This window comes from Pan paniscus, chromosome 13 (genome assembly GCF_029289425.2).
Source record: "Pan paniscus chromosome 13, NHGRI_mPanPan1-v2.0_pri, whole genome shotgun sequence".
NCBI classification, from domain to species: Eukaryota; Metazoa; Chordata; class Mammalia; order Primates; family Hominidae; genus Pan; species Pan paniscus.
The window spans coordinates 19,149,343-19,171,177 of NC_073262.2; the positions used below are offsets into that span (position 1 = coordinate 19,149,343).

Below are 21,835 nucleotides of genomic sequence, written 5' to 3' on the forward strand. Positions count from 1 at the left end.
ATGGATATCCAGTTTTCCTAGCACCATTTATTGAAGTGACTGTTCTTCCTGCAATGTACATTCTTGACACCTTTGTTGACAATGAGTTCACTGTAGATGTATGGACTTGTTTATGGGTTCTCCATTCTGTTCCATTGGTCTAGGTGTCTGTTTTTATGGCACTACCAAACTGTTTTGGTTACTATTAGCTTCGTAGTATAATTTGAAGTTAGGTAATGTGATTCCTCAGGTTTTGTTCTTTTTGCTCAGGATACCTTTGGCTATTCTGCAACTTTTGTGTTTCCATATAAATTTTAGGATTTTTTTTTCTATTTCTGTGAAAAATGCCATTGATAATTTGATAAGGACTGTATTGACTCTGTAGATTCCTTTTGGACATTTTAACAATATTGATTCTTCTAATCCATGAACACAGAATATCTCATTTTTTGGTGTCCCCTTCAATTTATTTTATCATTGTTTTATAGTTTTTATTGTAGAGATCTTTCATTAATTTAGTTAATTCCTAGGTATTTAATTTTGTTTGTAGCTATTGTAAATGGGATTATTTTCATGATCTCTTTTTCAGATTGTTTGCTATTGGCATGTAGAAATGCTAGTGATTTTTATATGTTGATTTTGTATTCTGCAACTTTACTGAATTTGTTTATATGTTCTAATCTTTTTTGGTGGAGTCTTTAGGTTTTTCCAAATGTAAGATCCTATCATCATCTGCAAATAAGGGCAATTTGACTTCTTCCTTTCCAATGTAGATTCAATTTGTTTCTCTCTCTTATCTGATTGCACTAGCTAGGACTACCAAAATCTATCTCATTTGATTCTCCTAAAGTACTCATGTAGTAAGCTAATAAAACCTTACACTTACCATCTTACACAACTTGGAAAGAGAGGTGTAGAGGTTGCAGAGCTAGAGCCCTGCAATATACAATCAATTTGTTAACAATTGCCTGGAAAAATCCTTTGAGACTTCTCTATATTCTCAAGGTAGGAAGGCAAAACATTAACATTGCATCTTCACTTATAAGAGGGAGAAAACATTTTTTTAGTTGGTTTTTATCTCTATATTGAAAAGCCTCTGGATCCACTGCTTTTTTCCCACAACTTTTTTCATAAATCTTTATGTTTTCTTTCTTATTCTTCCTTTTACCAGGTTTTCATTCCTTCCTTATTAATTAAAAAATATTCTTGAGTACCTAGTATGGGCTAGGCACAGTTCTAGAAGTAAACGTAATATTTTTGGAGTTTCTGTTCTAATAAAATTACAGTTCACATTGAAAATTTATATTTTCTTTGCCCTCTGCAGCAAAGCCCTAAACATATTATATTTTTATAACAAATAGGAAAACATATTCTATTTATACTTTTATATAAAATATGTGTTAAATGCTAGTTATAACTTTGTATGTCCATGTATTTCAGTATGCCTACACATGGAAATTAATAACAATATTTTGGGCATTACTTTTCTCCAATTACCTAAAAATAATGTTTTCCAATAAAAAATAAAATATGTAACATTTTCTCTAAAATTTCCATTAGCAATAACGTTATTAACAATATTTAGTATTAACAATTACATATCTTATTGTATCTTATTATTAACAAAAATAAAGATATAAAATTATACCTTTAAAAATATGCATCACCTGGGTTTGATGGCTCAGGTCTGTATCCTTAGGCTTTGGGAGGCTAGGGTGGAGGATCACTTGAGGACAAGAATTCACGATCAGCTTGGGCAACATAGCAAAATCCCATCCTTACATGAAAAATAATTTAAAGATTACCTGGATGAGGTGGCTCTCACCTGTGGTCCTAGTCACTCAGGAAGCTGAGGCCAGAGGATTGCTTAGGCCCAGGAGTTTGAGGTTACAGTGAGCAACTATTGCTCCACTGCACTGCAGCCCGAGTGAAGAGTGAGACTCTGTCTCTAAAAAAAATAATAATAATAATAAATTAAAATGGATGTCATACATTCAGCAAGAAAACATAGGAAATGAAGAGATATAATCATTGTAGAAGGAGAAAAGTGTCTTCTGTGAAACTTTACTCTCTCTCCCTCTGTGTGTCTCTGTCTCTCTGTATGTCTGCATGTGTTTGTATTATACATTGAGATATGTGCATGAATTTGTATTTATATATACACATGTACTTATATACATGTGTATACATATATAATACATATACCTATACAACATACAATATATATCATCTACATTATATATACACAAATATATACATATTCTATATAGAACATTAAATGACTAGAGGACTTTCTATTTCTATCTCAGCACAGCTAACTCGACTATTCAGAGGCTGGATATTTTATTTTAGGGCTCGTTTTTTTCTCATCCTTTTTCTTATTATTGTCAGGCTTTGTGTTTCTTCTCCAATCAGTAACATTTGCACAGAGTAAAGAAGGAGAAAGAAAAAGGTGACTTTAAGATAAATCTATTTTTCTACTTCTGAATAAAGTTTTAAAAGCAGAAAAGTTGAAAATTGGAGACTAGCGCTGAAGTTTTATCTGTGGTTGGCTTTTATCTGTGGGTGGCCTTTATCTGATCTCTAGTAGTTCCTCCCTTCTGTGGATTATAAAAATGAAGCCTCTATACAAAGAGTTTTGGGTACCGCTCATCTTACCACTTCAATCATTGGTCTAAAACTTCAGCCTTAGGAACTTGGAAGTGTGTTTTAAGATTATCCAATAATAGCTTGAGATATAGGACCACTTTTTTTGTTCATTAGATTAAAGAAGCTACAGTAGACATATCTAGCCCTGAGTGGTGGGTTATATGTAAAGTGGGTGGTGGTGATTATCTAAATTCATTGCTATGAAACTATGAAGCTCCTGAAGACATAATCTTTTCCTAAGGAATAACGAGTTTAAAATTTTTATAAACATCACTACCCTATTGCTGAGAGATTTGGTTACAAGTTTTTTTTTTTCTTTTTTAGAATTTTAACTCTTCAGAGAGTAACTAGGTCTTTAGTAATGTGTTTTTGTATGCAGGAACTTGCAATCCTATGACTTTTCTAAATTTATCTCCATATTGACACTCCAAGAAGTTTTATGAAAGGTCCAGTGGTTACTATAGGAATACAAATCTCTCTAGCTGAAACTCTATGAGTGGGCTTTGTCATTTTCTAGAAAATAACAAGGTATTAATTTGGATTTAATTGGTTCAAGTAAGGTAGTAAAAGAATTGTCACATGTATACGGTATTTTTTATTTTAAAAAATTATTTATTTATTTATTACTGTTGATTTGTTTGAATCAGCATCCAAACAAGGTCTACACATGACCTCAGTCAACCTATTTTTTACACTTCTTTTCATCTTTTATTTTCTTGTAATTTATTTGCAGAGGCAAATGGGCGGTTTGCTGCCCAGGGTTTCCCACGGTCTAGATTCACTGATTGCCTGCATTTAAGGGGGAAAATATAGAACATATTTCTCTGACCTGTGTATTTACTGTCCACTAGTAATTAGAACTAGTTGCTTTATTTAATTCAAGTTTCTTTTTCTTTTTTTTTTTTTTTTTTACCTTTTTGGCAGCACTCCTTCAGAGGTAAAGGTATACACTTATCTCAGGAGGCATTGAATGTCTGACTAGCTCTTATTTTACATCATCATCATTGGTCATTATCATCATTGCTTGAATTGATTATTTCATTATGGGTTTTTAAAATACAAATATTTTGTGACTTTTTAATCAATAACATTTCTCCCTGGTGTACGTAGTAGGACTGCGCATGAAGCATCTGCTAAATTTAATTATATAGGAAGAAAATTTAAACCATTTCATGCCACGAACTATTTGACCACTGGAATGCTGTGAAAAAATATCTTTGGACTTGCGCAGAAATAGGCCAGCTAAAATGATGTTTGAGTGAAAGACAGCTCCATAATATGGGTAGAAAAATCCTGACTTGCAGATTTCGATGGAAAAATGACATAATGCACAATCAGCATTTTCTAGACCTTCGAAGTGCCCAAATTGTATGAGTTATTCATCTATTAAATCAGTAAATATTTAGAACTACTCTTATCCAAGTATTGAAGCTACAACAATGATCTGATCAAGATAGATAAATCCCCAGCCCTCATAAAGCTTGCTTACATTTGATAGGAGAGAATGATATAATTTCATAATTTATGTAGTGACAAGCATAGTAAAGAATAATAAAAATTGAGAAGAGAAAATGTTACTTTAGGTCGGGATGTGAGGGGAGAACTCTCTGAGAATATAATGTTTAACAAGACTAAACTATGTAAAACAAAATAATATCTGGGGAAAAAGTGTAAGGTGAAATCAAACATAAAATCTCTAAAGCAGGAAGACATTTGTCCTATCCTTGGACTTGTTTGGAACCTGAGAAAATGGATTGCTGATAATGTCATTTGAGATGGTAAAAATTATAGGAACAACATGATTGAAAATGGGGGAGGGAGTCCTAGAGTTAAGTTTGGGAAATGCTGAGTTTGAGATACCTCTTAGACACTCAAGTAGAAATGTCAAGTTGATAATTGATATATGTGAATCTGGAACTCAGGAAGATATACATTTAGGGCAAAGAAGAAGAGATTGAAGAGCTGTTAGTCAAAAGATCACTGTCAAATTTCAGAGGTGAGGAAGGAAGACAGGATGTCTGTATCTATAAAACTAATTGTATTTTATAAGTTGGACCAAGTGTAATACTGCCAAACATTCCTAATAAAAAGTGCACTTATTCTTATTTCTTTCCTTAAGTATTACTTGTTTCTATATTTCCTTATGCAGAACTCTACTCCCTGGTGGGGCACCCTGTTATATTTTGAATTATTTTCTTGTCAAATGATATTCTACATTTCCCTGTTGTCAGCAGCTAATTCATGGCTGTGTCACTTAAAGTGTGTCCTGTGGAACAACAATTTCTTCCAGGAAATTACAGGTTCTGTGGTTAAATTTGTTCAGAAACACTATTTACGTTACCAGTATTTGGAACATCCCAGCATCTAATAGAATATTAATAAAGGACATCTCAGAAACCCATCGAGTTTTGTCCACAAAATTATTTTTACAGAAAACACCTATTAACCTCCAATGGAACTGGTACCTAAAAAACAGTCTTCAGGAAATGCCATGGATGGATCGATGACTCTAACAGCCACACGTCTCAATCAGAAGTTCTATGAGCAGGTCTCTCTCATTCTGATGTTTTAATTGACTGATGCCCATTGATTCGAGGAGGTGTAATAAGAATATTGCTAACAGAAGAACCAAAATGCTGAGGGCATTTGCATGAATCACACCTGCTCCATAAAGCCTTCACTGAGTACTCTGTCCCCATTAGTTTTTCTCATTTCTAAACTCCCATAATATTCACAGCTCCCATAATGCTCAAATATCCAATCGCTCACTATTCAATATTTAATTGTACACAGGCTTGTATTTCTGGCTCATGGCTTCCATCCTCACAGCTAATCATTCTTCACTTCTACATGCATGGTCCGTATGTCTCAGTCAAAACAAACTCTCTGAGTCCTCAAGCCTGCCCAGTGTTTGTTCAGTTTTAAGCTTTTGAAAAAGTTGTTTGGGATCTTCTATCCTCTTCCCATCTTGGCCAATTATTATTGGTCTTCAAATCTCGGTCAAATATAACTTCTGCTGCAAAACTACCCCTGTCCTTTAAGTTTTCATGATGTTTTGTATAAATAGTCACACTGTCACACTTCACACACTATTCTTTGCTATTAGTGTTAGCTTCTGAGACTATGTCTCACTAATTGATAGAAAGGGCAAAAGTGTGTCTTATTCAATTGTGTATCTATTTTGAGAGACTTCCTGGGAGACTCAATTCCCCAGGAAAAATAGAGAGAGAGAAAAAGAAAGCACATTTTTTAATACATTTATCTGTGGATGGACACTTAGGTTGTTTCTATATCTTGGTTAATGTGAGTAATACTGCAATATGCATTGAAGTGCAGGAATGTCTTCAAGATTCTATTTTTATTTCTTTTGGATATATGCCCACCAGTGGGATTGCTGGATCATATGGTAGCTTTATTTTTTTATTTTTGAGAAACATCCATATTATTTTCCACAATGGCTGGACAAATTTACATTCCTACCAACTGTATGCAAGTGTTTTCCTTTTTCCACACCCTCCCCAACTCTTGCTATTTCTTGTGTTTTTGATAATAGCCAATCTAAAAGGCATGAAGTGATCTCTCATTGTGGTTTTGATTTGCATTTCCCTGATTTGGGTGCTCCCTGTTTGCAAAACCAAAAAACAAGGACAAGGGGTGGCAGGAAATTGACTTTATTTATCAAAAATAGCAGTGGGAAAATGTAACCACCCAATGGATTCACCTTGCCTGCTGCCTAGACAGAGCCAATTTATCAAGACAGGGGACTTGCAGCAGAGAAACAGTAATCCATGCAGAGCTGGCTGTGCAGGAGACTGGAGTTTTATTATTACTCAAATCAGTCTCCTGAGCATTCGGGGATCAGAGTTTTTAAGGCTATTTTGGTGGTGGTGGGGCAGAGGGGAAGGCCAGTGAGTCCAGAGTGTTGATTGGTTGGGTCAGAGATGAAATCTGGGAAGTTGAAGCTGTCCTCTTGTGCTGAGTCAGTTTCTGGGTGGGCGCCACAAGATCAGATGAGCCAGCTGATCAATCTGGGTGGTACCAGCTGATCCATCAAGTGCAGGGTCTGCAAAATATCTCAGGCACTGAGTGTACGAGCAGTTTAAAAGGGATTAGGATCTTGTAGTCACCAGCTGCATGACTCCTAAACCATAATTTCTAATCTTTTGGCTAATTTGTTAGTCCTACAAAGGCAGTCTAGTCCCCCATCAAGAAGGAGGTTTGTTGTTGGAAAGGACTGTTACATGGTCTTTGTTTTAAACTATAAACTATAAACCAGGTTTCTTCCAAAGTTAGTCAGCCTATGCCCAGAATGCAACAAGGACAGCTTAAAAGTTAGAAGCAAGATGGAGTCGGTTAAGTTAGACCTCTTCTACTGTCTCAGTCAGAATTTTGGAAAGGTGGTTTCAAAAATGATCCAGGCTTCCTTCCTTAGAAAAACCGTTTCAAATTTTTGGACAGAATGTGATGGCTTTCAGAGGGAAGTTTGGTATTTTGAGCATGCAGGAAAGGAACTGATGTTTTGTCTTGAGTTATTGTCTCATCTGGTGAATGAGCTGGCACCATTTTAAACGTATCTAGATTATACACTAACTGTAGCCTCGAGATAATCTCCTGGTGGCTGAAAATTCCATAGGCACCTGGATTGTCTCAAGATTCAGTCGCTGAAACTTGTAAGCAAACATATAATTAGATAAGCTACCAGTGCAAGGGAGTGCCTGGTGGAAAGAAGGAGAGCAAAAGTCACTATTTTACTATTAACAAAAAAAAGGCATCAAAAAAAGGAAGAAAGGAAAAAAGAACTAAGAAAAACTCCTTAAAAATAGAGTACTCAGTTACAGGATCAAGAGAAAATGGGAGATATTGGTCAAAGGTATAAAATTTCAATTATAAGATTGAAAAGTTCTTGGGATCTAATGCACACATACCAATGATAGTTAATAATACTCTGTTATTTAATGTGAAATTTGATGACAGTACATTTTCAGTGTCCTTATCACACACACACACAATGATAGCTATGTGTGCTGATGGATGTTTTAAGTAATTTGATTATAGTAACTATTACACAATGTATACATATATCAAATCATCATGTTGTACACTTTGGATATATGCTATTTTATTTGTCAATTAAATGTTTTAGAACAAACAAAAAAGAGAAACAATTGTCTTGGAAAAAGGAAGCATGATCTATCAATACTTGATGACTTTGAGCAACAAATTCACATTTTTAACTAAAAAATGTGTGGGAGAGGGGCTTCAGTTTATTAATTTTAGCTCAAAATGCTATTTTAACATACGAGAAAAAAATAATTTCTTTATTCTTGATTAAACTGAATTTGATCTTCTATATAAGCCTTCCCACCCCAATCAGCAGAAAAAAAAAGAGACAGATATGTATTATGGATTCCTTTTAGTTTAATTTAATAACTTAGTTTGTTTAATGGGAGTTTTCAGTCTCTTTCAGTGCCTAGCCTCTGAAATAGCCTTCCATGTCTCCTGGACTCTTTTCCCTGAAATGTAAATGTACAGTAAGTTAGGCTCCACATGCTTCAGGAAGTGGAAAGCAGGGGTTCCCAGAACTTGTAGTAATCCTTGGATTTCCAGAATAATGTGTCTTTCATATCACTATGGTTACTGCATGCCTTATTGACATAGGCAAAGAAATCTGCAGTCAGCTTAACTCATAAACTGGTCTTGCTAGGCTTTGGTAACAGTTTTGGTTTGCTCCCTTGTTAACTTCACCTCAACTTAGCTTCAAGAGGTGCTTGCTCCTGGACCACCCTTTATCTTGTCTTCTGGCATGGCTGTCTGCCCACAACCTCTGATGAGAGGTCATCTTACTCTTTTACCTGTATTCCTTTGCAGGAGACCCCTGGCTCTCAAATAAGCATGTATATTATGTGGAACTAAGAGTGGCCAGAAACACTAAGTCGCTGCAACCTCCTCTGCTTGATTACACTGCCCAACATTATTGATAAGAGAGGACTGATTACTAGATGATATTCTTTATGGCACAGTACTGGGGCACAGAAAATGATTTCCAAAATATGGCACTTCAGCATGCTGAGTGCTTTGAAAATTGAAAGGACTTGAAGCTATGTTTGCAAAATTATGGCTGTAAGAGAAATATGACATAGTTGACTTCATCTTGCTTCTAACCTCCAAACTGTCCTTGGTCATTCCTGGGTACAGGCCAAGATAACTTTGGAAAGAAGTTAGTTTACAGCTTAATCTTAAAGCAAGGATTATAATGGCCCTTCCCCAAACTAAACTCCCAATGTAAAGCTAATAAGGGGCCACAAGGTTGAGATTAGAGAGAGGCCTGAATTCTAAGATGTAAACATAGTTAAATAATAACCCCCTTTGTTCTGGAGATCACAAGATTTGTAACTTCCTGAATTACTCCTGTAGATAACGTCACTACTGTATAACCTAAGATTGGTCTTTTGGTATATTTTTCAGACTTTTGCACTCTGGCAAGTGACTGACCACAGCCAGATGCATGACTCATGATTCAGCTGGTTCTGTGTGCCCCCTCCCAGAGGTGGACTCAAGCAAATGAAAACTGTTTTCTGCACAACATGATTGCATCTTCACCCAGTCAGCAGCACCTATTCTCTAGTTCCTTGCCTATCTGCTGTCCTTGAAAAACCTTAAGCTCCACGCCTTCAGAAAGAACCCCCTCACCTTCACAAGAGCAGCAGTTACAAGTTGATTTCTGTCTAGAAGGTACATTAATTTCCCCTGAAAATTATTTACTCCTACATACTCCTACAATTACCCCCTCCCCTTTTCCTCTCCTCCTTGAAGAAGTATTTAAACACTGACCTCATCTGGCCTCTTTCTTTTCTTTTCCTTTTCTTCCTTCTTCTCCTTCTCTTTCTTTCTTCTTTCTTCTTCCTTCTGTCTTCTCTCTTCTATCTTCTATCTTCTTCCTTCTCCCTTCTCTCTTCTCTCTTCTTTCTTCTTCTTGTTTTTCTTCTTCTTTGAGACAAGGTCTCGTTATTTTGCCCAGGCTGGTCTCCAAATCCTGACCTCAAGCAATCCTTCTGCCTCAGCCTCCTGAGTCACTGGCTGGCCCTTTCTTTTAGTTTTTATATTTTGTGTGACTCCAGTGCACCTATTTGCATGTAATTACTTTGTTATGCTTTCCTTTTTTTTAAACCTATCTTTTGTTTTAGGGGTGCTAAATGTGATCCTTTGCCATGGGAGGAAAGTGATCACCCCCTTGCTGTCTCTATAGTAGTAAATTTCTTAATTCTCCATTCACATGATCTAAGTCAGCATTTCCTCTCTAGGTGAGGCATTTACCTGGATTTTTTACTCTTCTCCCTCTTTCCTTTCTTCTTCCAATACCTAGGGGCAAGGAAGAGTCTAGCTTTCTCCTTTTTCTTCTTTCCACTTAGCTTTCCTTGTGTATACTCCAGACTGACTGTTAATACACTTAAAGAAGAAAATTGAAAATAGAATTTAGAGTCTTTTCTCAAGAAAGTAGCCAGATTGAACATAATTTTCTTGCTGTAAAATTAAATTTTTGAGTGTAAGAGTCCGAATATTATGATTCCTAATTTTCTTTCTTCTTCCCAGAAGCCCAGAGATATAAGTAGTATCGGCCAACTGGGGTAAAAATCATGTACTCATAAAAGCTAAGAAAAAAAAAATCACATTAATAATTGTTGAAATATTTCTTTTCCTGTTTAAAAAGTGAATCTTCTCTCTAAGGAGAGATAATCTCTGGAAAAAGTTGCTTTGAGTTATTCTTCTTGAGCCTTAATATCTTTGACTTGCTCAGGACCTGTCACTTCTTCTTTCCTATTTCCCCTTTTTGGAATGGGAATGTCTGTCCTGTGTCTCCCCCGTGACTGTATTTTGAAATCATATAACTTGTTTGATGTCTCAGGCTTATAGCTAGAGAACAATTTGCCTCAGTATGAATGTACCTTGAGACTCTATGGGAACCATGGCCATTGATCCCTTAAAGGTTGGTTAACAGGAGAAAAGGAATACAAACGTATTTAATATGTATACACAGGAGACATTAGAATGAAAGGTCAGCTTCCCAATTATCAGGCCTTTGAGCTCAAGCCTGCACGATATACGTCCAGATGGCCTGAAGCAACTGAAGGATCACAAAAGAAGTGAAAATGGCCAGTTCTTGTCTTCACTGATGACATTACCTTGTGAAATTCCTTCTCCTGGCTCAGAGGCTACCCCACTGAGCACCTTGTGATCCCCATCCCTGCCCACCAGAGAACAACCCCCTTTGACTGTAATTTTTCACTACCTACCCAAATCCTATAAAACGGCCCCACCCCTGTCTCCCTTTGCTGTCTCTCTTTTTGGTCTCAGTCCACTTGCACCCTGGTGATTAAAAAGCTTTATTGCTCATACAAAGCCTGTTTGGTGGTCTCTTCACATGCACACGTATGACATTTGGTGCTGAAGACCTGGGACAGGAGGACTCCTTCAGGAGACAGGTCCCCTATCCTCGCCCTCACTCTGTGAGGAGATGAGGAGATCCACCTATGACCTCGGGTCCTCAGACCAACCAGCCCAAGGAACATCTCACCAATTTCAAATTGGGTAAGCGGTCTTTTCAATCTCTTCTCCAGCCTCTCTTGCTACGCTTCAATCTCCCTGTCCTTCCAATTCCAGTTCCTTTTCCTCTCTAGTAGAGACAAAGGAGATACATTTTATCTGTGGACCCAAAACTCCAGCGGCAGTCATGGACTCAGGAAGACAGTCTTCCATTGGTGTTTAATTACTGCGGGGATGCCTGCCTGATTATTCACCCACATTTCATTGGTGTCTGATCACCGCGGGGGTGCCTGCCTTGGTCATTCACCCACATTCTCTTGGTGGCAAGTCAAATGTGGGGACACTTGCTTTGGCTGCTCACCCACATTGCAGCCCAGGGCTGCTCACCACCCCCTTCTCCGTGTCTCTACGTTTCTCTTTAAACTTACCTTCTTCACTGTGGGCAAACTTCCACCCTCCATTCCCCCTTCTTCTCCCTTAGCCTGTGTTCTCAAGAACTTAAAACCTCTTCAACTCACACCTGACCTAAAACCTAAACACCTTATTTTCTTCTGCAATACTGTTGGCCCCAATAAAAACTCAACAGTAATTCCAAGCAGCCAGAGAGTGGCACTTTCAATTTCTCCATCCTACAAGATCTAGATAATTTTTGTCAAAAAACGGGCAAATTATCTGGGATGCCTGATGTCCAGGCATTCTTTTACACATTGGTCCCTCCCTAGTCTCTGCTCCCAATGTGGCTCATCCCAAATCTTTCTTCTTTCTCTCCTGTCTGTTCCTTCAGTCTCCACCACAGGCTCTGAGTACTTTGAATCCTCCTTTTCTATGGACCCATCTGACCTCTCCCCTCCTTCTTAGGCTGCTCCTTGCTAGGGTGAACCAGGTCCCAATTCTTCCTCAGCTTCTGCTCCCCCACCCTATGATCCTTCTGTCACCTCCCTTCCTCACACCTGGTCTGACTTACAGTTTTGTTCCATGACTAGCCCTCCCCCACCTGCCCAAAAATTTCCTCTTAGAAAAGTGGATGGAGTTAAAGGCATAGTCAAGGTTAATGCTCCTTTTTCTTTATCCTATCTCTCCCAAATCAGTTAGCGTTTAGGCTCTTTTTCATCAAATATAAAAAACCAGCCCAGTTCATGGCCTGTTTGGCAACAACCCTTAGACACTTTAATACCCTAGACCCAGAAGGGCCGGAAGGCCATCTTATTCTCAATATGCATTTTATTACACAATCTGCTCCTGACATTAAAAAAAAAGCTCCAAAAATTAGATTCCAGGCCTCAAACCCCACAACAGGACTTAATTAACCTCGTCTTCAAGGTATACAATAATAAAGAAGAGGCAGCCAAGTGGCAACCTATTTCTGAGTTGCAATTACTTGCCTCCTCTGTGAGAAAAACCCCAGCCACATCTCCAGCACAAAAGAACTTCAAAATACCTAAACTGCAGCAGCCAGGCATTCCTCCAGGACCTTCTCCCCTAGGATCTTGCTTCAAGTGCTGGAAATCTGGCCACTGGGCCAAGGAATGCCCCTAGCCCAGGATTCCTCCTAAGCTGTGTCCCTTCTGTGGAGGACCCCACTGGAAATTGGACTGTCCAACTCGCCCAGCAGCCACTCCCAGAGCCTGTAGAACTCTGGCCCAAGACTCTCTGACTGACTCTTTCCCAGAACTTCTCAGCTTAGTGGCTGAAAACTGACGCTGCCCGATTGCCTCAGAAGCCTCCTGAACCATCACAGACACTTTGAGTAACTCTTACAGTGTGGGGTAAGTCCGCCCCCTTCTTAATCAATACGGAGGCTAACCACTCCACATTACCTTCTTTTCAATGGCCTGTTTCCCTTGCCTCCATAACTGTTGTGGGTACTGACAACCAGGCTTCTAAACCCCTTAAAACTCCCAACTCTGGTGCCAACTTGGACAACATTCTTTTATGCACTCCTTTTTAGTTATCCCCACCTGCCCAGCTCCCTTATTAGGTCAAGACATTTTAACTACATTATCTGCTTCCCTGACTATTTCTAGGCTACAGCCACACCTCACTGCCACTGCTTTAATACTTTTAGAGGCCCTCAAAATCACAAACTATGCTCCACTTACTTTCTACATTCCCATAACTTTCAAAATCTATTTTCCTTCTCATACTTGACGCATATACTTTCTGTCCCTCCTTCAGCTGTACTCACTCTTTGTTGAGTCTCCCACAATTACCATTGTTCCTAGCCCAGACTTCAGTCTTGCCTCCCACATTATTACTGGTACCACACCTGACCCCCATGACTGTATCTCTCTGATCCAGCTGACATTCACTCCATTTCCCCATATTTCCTTCTTTCCTGTTCCTCACCCTGATCACATTTGGTTTATTGATGGCAGTTCCACCAGGCCTAATTGTCACTCACCAGCAAAGGCAGGCTATGCTATAGTATCTTCCACATCTATCCTTAAGGCTACTGCTCTGCCCACTCCACTACCTCTCAGCAAGCCGAACTCATTGGCGTAACTCAAGCCCTCACTCCTGCAAAGGGATTATGTGTCAACATTCCTACTGACTCTAAATATGCCTTCCATATCCTGCACCTTCATGCTGTTATATGGGCAGAAAAACATTTCCTTACTACACAAGGGTCCTCCATCATTAACGCCTCCTTAATAAAAACTCTTCTTAAACCCACTTTACTTCCAAAAAAGCCGGAGTCATTCATTGCAAAGACCATCAAGGGGCCTCAGACCCCATTGCTCAAGGCAACAATTATGCTGATAAGACAGCTAAAAAAGCAGCCAGTATTCCTACTTCTGTCCCTCATGGCCAGTTTTTCTCCTTCTCATCTTTTCACTTTACATTTACAGTTTTGCCTTATAAAAGGTCTCTTCTTCCTCTGTGTCTCCTCCACCTACATGTGTCTACCTGCTAATTGGACAGGCACATGCACACTAGTTTTCTGTACTCCCAAAATTCAATTTGCAAATAGGACCAAACAGCTTCCCATTCCCCTCATGACACCAACACTTCACCACTATTTTATTTTTCTTATTAATATAAGAAGACAGGAATAGGCCTCAACTTACTCACTGCTGAAAAAGGAGGACTCTGTATACTTTTAAATGAAGAGTGGTGTTTTTATCTAAATCAATCTGACCTAGTATATGATGACATAAAAAAAAAAAGACCCTCAAGAATAGAGCCCAAAAACTCGCCAACCAAGCAAATAATCATGCTGAACCCCTTTGGGCACTCTCTAATTAGATGCCCTGGGTCCTCCCAATTCTTAGTCCTTTAACACCTGTTTTTCTCCTTCTCTTATTCAGACCTTGTGTCTTCCATTTAGTTTCTCAATTCATACAAAACCACATCCAGGCCATCACCAATCATTCTATATGACAAATGCTTCTTCTAACATCCCCACAATATTGCCCCTTACCACAAAATCTTCCTTCAGCTTAACCTCTCCCACTCGAGGTTTCCATGCCACCCCAATCCTGCTCGAAGCAGCCCTGAAAAACATCACCCATTATCTCTCCATACCACCCGCCAAAATTTTTGCCACCCCAACACTTCACCACTGTCTTGTTTTGTTTTTCTTATTAATACAAGAAGACAGTAATGTCAGGCCTCTGAGCCTAAGCCTGCATGTACACATCCAGGTGGCCTGAAGCAACTGAAAAATCGCAAAAGAAGTGAAAATGGCCAGTTCCTGCCTTAACTGATGACATTACCTTGCGAAATTCCTTCTCCTGGCTCAGAAGCTCCCCCACTGAGCACCCCTTGTGACCCCTGCCCCTGCCCACAAGAGAACAACCCCCTTTGACTGTAATTTTCCACTACCTGCCCAAATCCTATAAAACTGCCCTACCCCTACCTTCCTCTGCTGACTCTCTTTTCAGACTCAGCCTGCCTGCACCCAGGTGATTAAAAAGCTTTATTGCTTACACAAAGCCTGTTTGGTGGTCTCTTCACATGGACACACGTGACACCAATGAGTTAGAGAAGCGTGTACACCATTTCAAGGTTACAGAAATAATGCGAGTTGGTTTCTGCTAAAACAGGTTATGGGATTGGGAAAAAGAGAAATTCTACTGAGGGGCAATAAATGATTGCTGGGGAGAATGACTGGATCTTGGAACAGAGATTAACCTGTTAGTAGTTTCTTTGGAATTTAAATGCTCCTTGGAGATGTCTATGAAAAGAGTTGAACTCTAAAATATGTGAAGAGATTTATTCTGAGCCAAATATGAGTGACCATGGCCTGTGATACAGCCCTCAGGAAGTCCTGAGAACATGTGCCCAAGGGGGTCAGGGCACAGGTTAGTTTTATACATTTTAGAGACCACGAGACATCAATCAAATACATTAAAGAAATACATTGATTAAGAAATACATCAATCAAATACATTTAAGAAATACATTGATTTAGAAAAGCAGAACAACTCAAACTGGAGGGGTTTTCAGGCTACAGGTGAATTTAAGTATTTTCTTAATACTTGGTTAATTAATTTTAATTTAATCAACTTAAAATTGGTTGATTTTGTCTAAAGACCTGAGATCAATAGAATGGGAATGTTCAGGTTAAGGTAAAGATTGTAGAGACCACAGTTCTTTTGAAGTCTTACAGTGGCTGCCCTTACAGAAGATAGGTGACAAATGTTTCCTATTCAGATCTTACCTGTTTAGGATTGGGAGGGTCTGGAAGAAAAAGATCTAGTTATGTTAGTGGAGATCCTTTACAGATGTAAATTTTTCCCCCACAAAGAACAGCTTTGCAGGGCCATTTCAAAATATGGCAAATAAACATATTTTGGGGTAAAATGTTTTTATTTTCTTTTTTGTCTCATAATGTTATGCCAGAGTCAGGTTGGAAAGTATATCATGATATAGGGTTAAATAAAACTCATCTGATGAGAATTTATGATTTGTAGGTCCCCAGACCCCTTAGGAATATGGGCAAGATTAAAAAATCAGAGTTGAGTCCTCAGAGATAGTTATTGTAACTCCTAAAAATGTCTGCTTAGGTGTGGTCACATGTTGATCTTTTTTACTGCAATATATAATGAAATAACAGTGAGGTAAAGAAATAACAATTTTTCTTTTTGGTGGTATTGTATCTTATGCAGATAAAGGGAATTCAGCCTCTATGAGAGAGATGGTGTAGATGTAGGGGAAGGTCAGAGAGACCTTGAGACTTCTACTGGTCACCATGTCAAAACCCTATATTTTCAGCATTGATTTCTGAGCCGTGGCACTAATTTATACCTGATTAATGATATTTATTTATTTATTTATTTATGTGACGGAGTCTCACTCTGTCACCCAGGCTGGAGTGCAGTGGTGAGATCTTGGCTCACTGCAACCTCTGCCTCCCAGGTTCAAGCAGTTCTCCTGCCTCAGCCTCCTGAGTAGCTGGGATTACAGGCATGTGCCACCACCCCTGGCTAGTTTTCGTATTTTTAGTAGAGACAGGGTTTCATCATGTTGGTCAGGCTGGTCTCGAACTCCTCACCTCATGATCCACCCACCTTGGCCTCCCAAAGTGCTGGGATTACAAGCATGAGCCACTGCGCCTGGCTAAGATGATATTTAAATAAGACTTTGGACTTCAGACTTTTGAGTGTATGCAAGAGTGAATTAGCACTGTTGGCACCATTGAGATGAAATAAATGTAGTTTGCATGCAAGAAGGACATGAATTTGGTGGGATTGGAGGTAGAATGCCATGGTCTGAATGTCTGAACATTTCTTATTTTTTTAAATTTTGTTTTTTTAATTATACTTTAAGTTTTAGGGTACATGTGCACAATGTGCAGGTTTGTTACATATGTATACATGTGCCATGTTGGTGTGCTGCACCCGTTAACTCGTCATTTAACATTAGGTATATCTCCTAATGCTATCCCTCCCCCCTCCCCCCACCCCACAACAGGCCCCGGTGTGTGATGTTCCCCTTCCTGTGTCCGTGTGTTCTCATTGTTCAATTCCCACCTATGAGTGAGAACATGTGATTTTTTTTTTTTTGTCCTTGCGATAGTTTGCTGAGAATGATGGTTATTTCTATCCTCTTCAAAGTTATGTGTCGCAATCCTAACCACCAATTTGATGGTATTCAGAGGTACAACCTTTGGGAGGTGACTAATTGATGAGGTTGGAGCTGTCATGAATGGGATGACTCATGACTCTCCTTATAAAAGAGGCCACTAGAGACCTTCTTGGCTCCTTTCAATATTTGAGGACACATAGTGAAAGCACCATCTATGAACCAAGAAGTTGCCCTCACCAGACACCAAATTTGTTGATGCCTCGATCTTGGAATCCTCAGCCTTACAGATTGTGAGACATAAATTTATATTATTAATAAGCCACCAATTATGGTATTATGTTATAGCAGCCAGAACATACTAAGACATTTATTCAATATGTTTTACTAAGTACCTCATGTGTATTCGAACTGTGTTAGGTTTTACTTTAAGGACATCTATTCTATATGGTTTATGCTAAATTATGCTAAATACAAGCACATTTCTTACCTCTTACTTTTTAATCTTTAGGTAGGATTCCAACAAGGGAGTAGGCAGCATAGACTCAATATAATATACATTCTATCAACAGGTTTTACTCATAATAGATATTAAAGGAATTTTTTTTTTTTTCAGATGGAGTCTCGCCCTGTCGCCCAGGCTGGAGTGCAGAGGCACCATCTCGGCTCACTGCAAGCTCCGCCTCCCGGGTTCACGCCTTCTCCTGCCTCAGCCTCCCAAGTAGCTGGGACTACAGGCGCCCGCCACCATACCTGGCTAATTTTTTTGTTTTTTAGCAGAGGCAGGGTTTCACCGTGTTAGCCAGGATGGTCTCAATCTCCTGACCCCGTGATCCGCCCGCCTCGGCCTCCCAAAGAGCTGGGATTACAGGCGTGAGCCACTGCCTCCAGCCCCTAGAGGAATATTTTTTAAAATAAAATTAAAAAGACAGTTACCATGTTTTCAAAATTAAATATTAGCTTAATTCCATCAATGCGTGTATTTATTATTATTATTATTATTATTATTATTATTATTATTATTATTATTGTAGTTTAAACTTCTAAAGCCTAAACTAAATTTCTGTGTTGTTTGGGCTGTGGCATCACAGATCCCATATTAAGGCAAGGTCACTCTTGCTTTTTTTTTTTCCCCATTGCACTTAAGTGTTTGTTTATTGAATCACAGAACATAACTTGAAGGAACCTTAAGAAAGTATTGCACAAAACTACCAGGGAGAACTAGACTGTCACTAAGTTTACAAATAAGTTTTTATAGACGAAGCACTAGGCTTCTGAGGAAAACTCAACCATAATAGCTTTCGCGTACTTCAGCAAGTACTTGTTTCTGTGTGATTTACAGATTTTTGCATATATACACCTACATTTATTTTTGCAATATAATCCAGTTCTAGAATAGATAAAGAAAACCATTAACTCTCCATTTCTCTCATTAAATGGGAGTTTATATACAACAAAGACACTGTTCAGAAATGTGTTAGGAACTGATTATATCTAAAAAGCACATGAGGGAATGCTGAAAAATAAATCATGTCTACGCAGAAATTTCTCATTTCCATTTGATTTGTAAGCCTTCCAAAATTCCATCTTTTTTTTTAATATGTTATCATCAAGCAATTAAAAGTGTGTATTTGCAGGTTGGGAAGAAAGCCATTATTACACAAATTCAGTAGATGATAGCGATTACTGTTAAACTAAGTTATAGGGCATCAGAATTCACTCATAAAGCAACAGCATCTTATCACCTTGATAAGCCTCCTGTAAGGCTAGAGGCAGGTATAATAAAGTCTGCTGAAGAAACCCAGTGCCAGGTCAGGGGAATATAGAAATTATCACCACCCCAAGGAGACTTCTTTATAATTTTTTTAACTCTGGTTCCTGGGGTATAATTACTTTACTGTCCATCTTTTGCCCCACCTGCCTAAATCATCACATTGCTACTCAGCTCAGTCCTGCTAACTCTACTTCCTTCCAGGTAAGATTTTCTTTCAGATCTTTTAATCATGCTCAAATCTCTCTTACATTTTCACCTTTTGAGTGGAGAAAATTCTTGAAGTAACAAAGGAGGAAACTCCTGACATCGTTCAAGTTAGGGAGTTTTAGAATGAGCTAAGGACAATACTCCTGCTGCTTGTGATATTACATCATGTGGCCAACTCTACCCATATGCAACACAAGCCTTGATGACCAACGGAGTTCGAATAACCATTATTTTATTATTATTATCAATTATTTTTTTCTTTCTTTAAAAAATTTTATTTTTAGGGCCTTTCTGACAAAACCCGGAAAGACTGCTAGACAATTCTAAAACAGCTATAACACTTCAAATAACTATTCTTAAAGAGCTGTACTAAAAGTCTGTGTCCTCAAAATTAGAAGTGGTCTTTTAGACCAAATCTACTTAAAATGTAGTCTGTGACCTTGTGTCATCCTCTGAAACTTTTGCTTCCAGACTGTGTTAAGTATGGAAATGGAGAGTGTTTAGAAACTTTCATAGCTATTTGATGACATCTAGTGATTCTTAGAGTGAAAATTAACATTGATCTTACTTTTTTTGATCTTTTTTAATATTTCATTTTTCTAGTAATTTATTTTACTGTATTCGTAAAAGCATTGGTTAGTGACGGATTTTAAAATAAAAAAAAACTATCCTTCAGGCCAGGTGCAGTGGCTTACACCTGTAATCTCAGTACTTTGGGAGGCCGCGGCAGAAAGATTGCTTCAGGCCAGGAGTTCAAGACCAGCCTGGTTAATACTATAAGACCTCACCTTTACTAAAAATTTAAGAATAATAGGCAGGTGTGGTGGTGCACGCCTATAGTCCCAGCTACTGGGGAGACTGAGAGAGGAGGATTGCTTGATTCCAGGAGGTCAAGGCTGCAGTGAGCCATAATTATGCCTCTGCATTTCAGCTTGGGTGACAGAGTAAGACTGTATCTCTAAAATATATATATATATATATATATATATATATATATATATATATTGTTTACCACTCTGATTATAACAAACAATGTTTTACACCCTTGTATTGTAAAGAAGCATTGGAAGTTTAGAGTATAGCATTGACAATATTTTAATTCCTTTTATCGATTTACTTCAGATAAAATATAGTTACATGATAAGAAGGGCCCATCTCTTTAATCTCAGAGAAACATAGGACAATATCAAGCTTGGCCTGTGAGTATGGATCTGTCTTTATTTGATATTCAGAGAAATGGTAGAAAGGGGTGGAAGGGAATAAAGGTAATTTACTAATACTTATCTACTTCAAGATGTGTGACTCATTTTTCATTACTGAGACGCATCCCTCCCCCCAGTTTTTTTTGTATTAGACAATCACATTAGTTTCGGTTTGGGTATTATAAATAAAGACAGAAAAATATTATAAAATTAAAATTCATAAAGAAGGAAAAATAATGAGAAAATGTACACTTGAGAAAGTTACTAATATGGATAAATTTTTTTAATTAAGACAAAAGAAAACAATCTCTTTGGAAGCAATAGATGTAAGTTATCAAGTCCGTCAATATACCATGCAAATTGTGATCCAATATAACTTAGTTGCTCTCTGGACAAGCTGGAAATGGTAGAAATATGCAGGAAAATCAGACATCATGGTTTAATTCAAAGAGTCTCTACCTGCATTTATTTTCTGTTGCTTGGAAATTTGTCTTTAGTATCTATTTTAAAAGTAGACATTAAACATAAACAGGACTATAGCAGGAGGAAAGGTGAAGTGAAGGAAAGAGAGAGATCCTTTAGGATGCACTGGAGGGACAAACCCTAAGGGATATTGGATAAGAATTTTTTTTTTTTTTTTTTTTTTTTTTTTTTTTTTTTTTTTTTTTCTGAGACAGGGTCTCATTCCATCACCCAAGCTGGAGTGCAGTGGCGTGATCATGGCTCACTGCAGCCTTGTCCTCCTGGGCTCAAGTGATCCTCTCTCCTCACTTTCTCAGGGAGCTGGGACCACAGGCATGTGCCAGCATGCCTGGCTAATTTTTTGGCATTTTTTTTTTGTAGGGACAGGGTTTCAGCATGTTGCCCAGGCTGGTTACAAACTCCTGAGCTCAAGTAATCTACCCGCCTAGGTCTCTCAAAGTGCTGGGATTACAGGTGCAAGCCAACTCTGCCTGGCCTGGAAGAGAAAAGTTGATGATAAAAGGAAAGTTCTGTTTTTGCTATCTCTTGTTATGTAACAATTTATCCCAAATCTTACTAGATTAAAATAACATCTGTTTATTATTTCAGAGTTTCCATAGGTCAGAAATCCAGGTAAAGCTAAGCTGGGAACTCTGCATCCTGGTTTCTTATTAGGCTGCAATTAAGGTATTGGCACAGGATGGACAATTTCATTTGAAGGCTTGTCTAGGAAAGTATCCACTTCCAAGCTCACCTTGCAAATGGCAGGATTTTAGTTTCCTGTCAGCGGTGAGAGTTAGGGCTTTAACTTTTGACTGGTAGTTGGTCAGAAGCCATCCCCAACAAGGCAACTGGCTTCATCAAAGTGTGCAAACCAGAAGGCAAGAGAGAGTGAGCCTGCCAGCAAAATGGAGGTCGTAGTCTTTTCTAACCTAACTGTTGAAGTGATGCATTCTCAATGTGCTGTATTCTATTGATCATAAGCAGTTACTCA

At 38.3% G+C, this 21,835-nt stretch overlaps 1 non-coding gene across 1 annotated transcript; it reads right to left on the reverse strand.

Moving 5' to 3' along the window:
- Positions 1-19,459: 19,459 nt before the first annotated feature.
- Positions 19,460-19,520, reverse strand: LOC112439154 (U7 small nuclear RNA). The gene has a single exon (XR_003027454.1). It is a non-coding gene; the product is annotated as a U7 small nuclear RNA (small nuclear RNA).
- Positions 19,521-21,835: the final 2,315 nt, after the last annotated feature.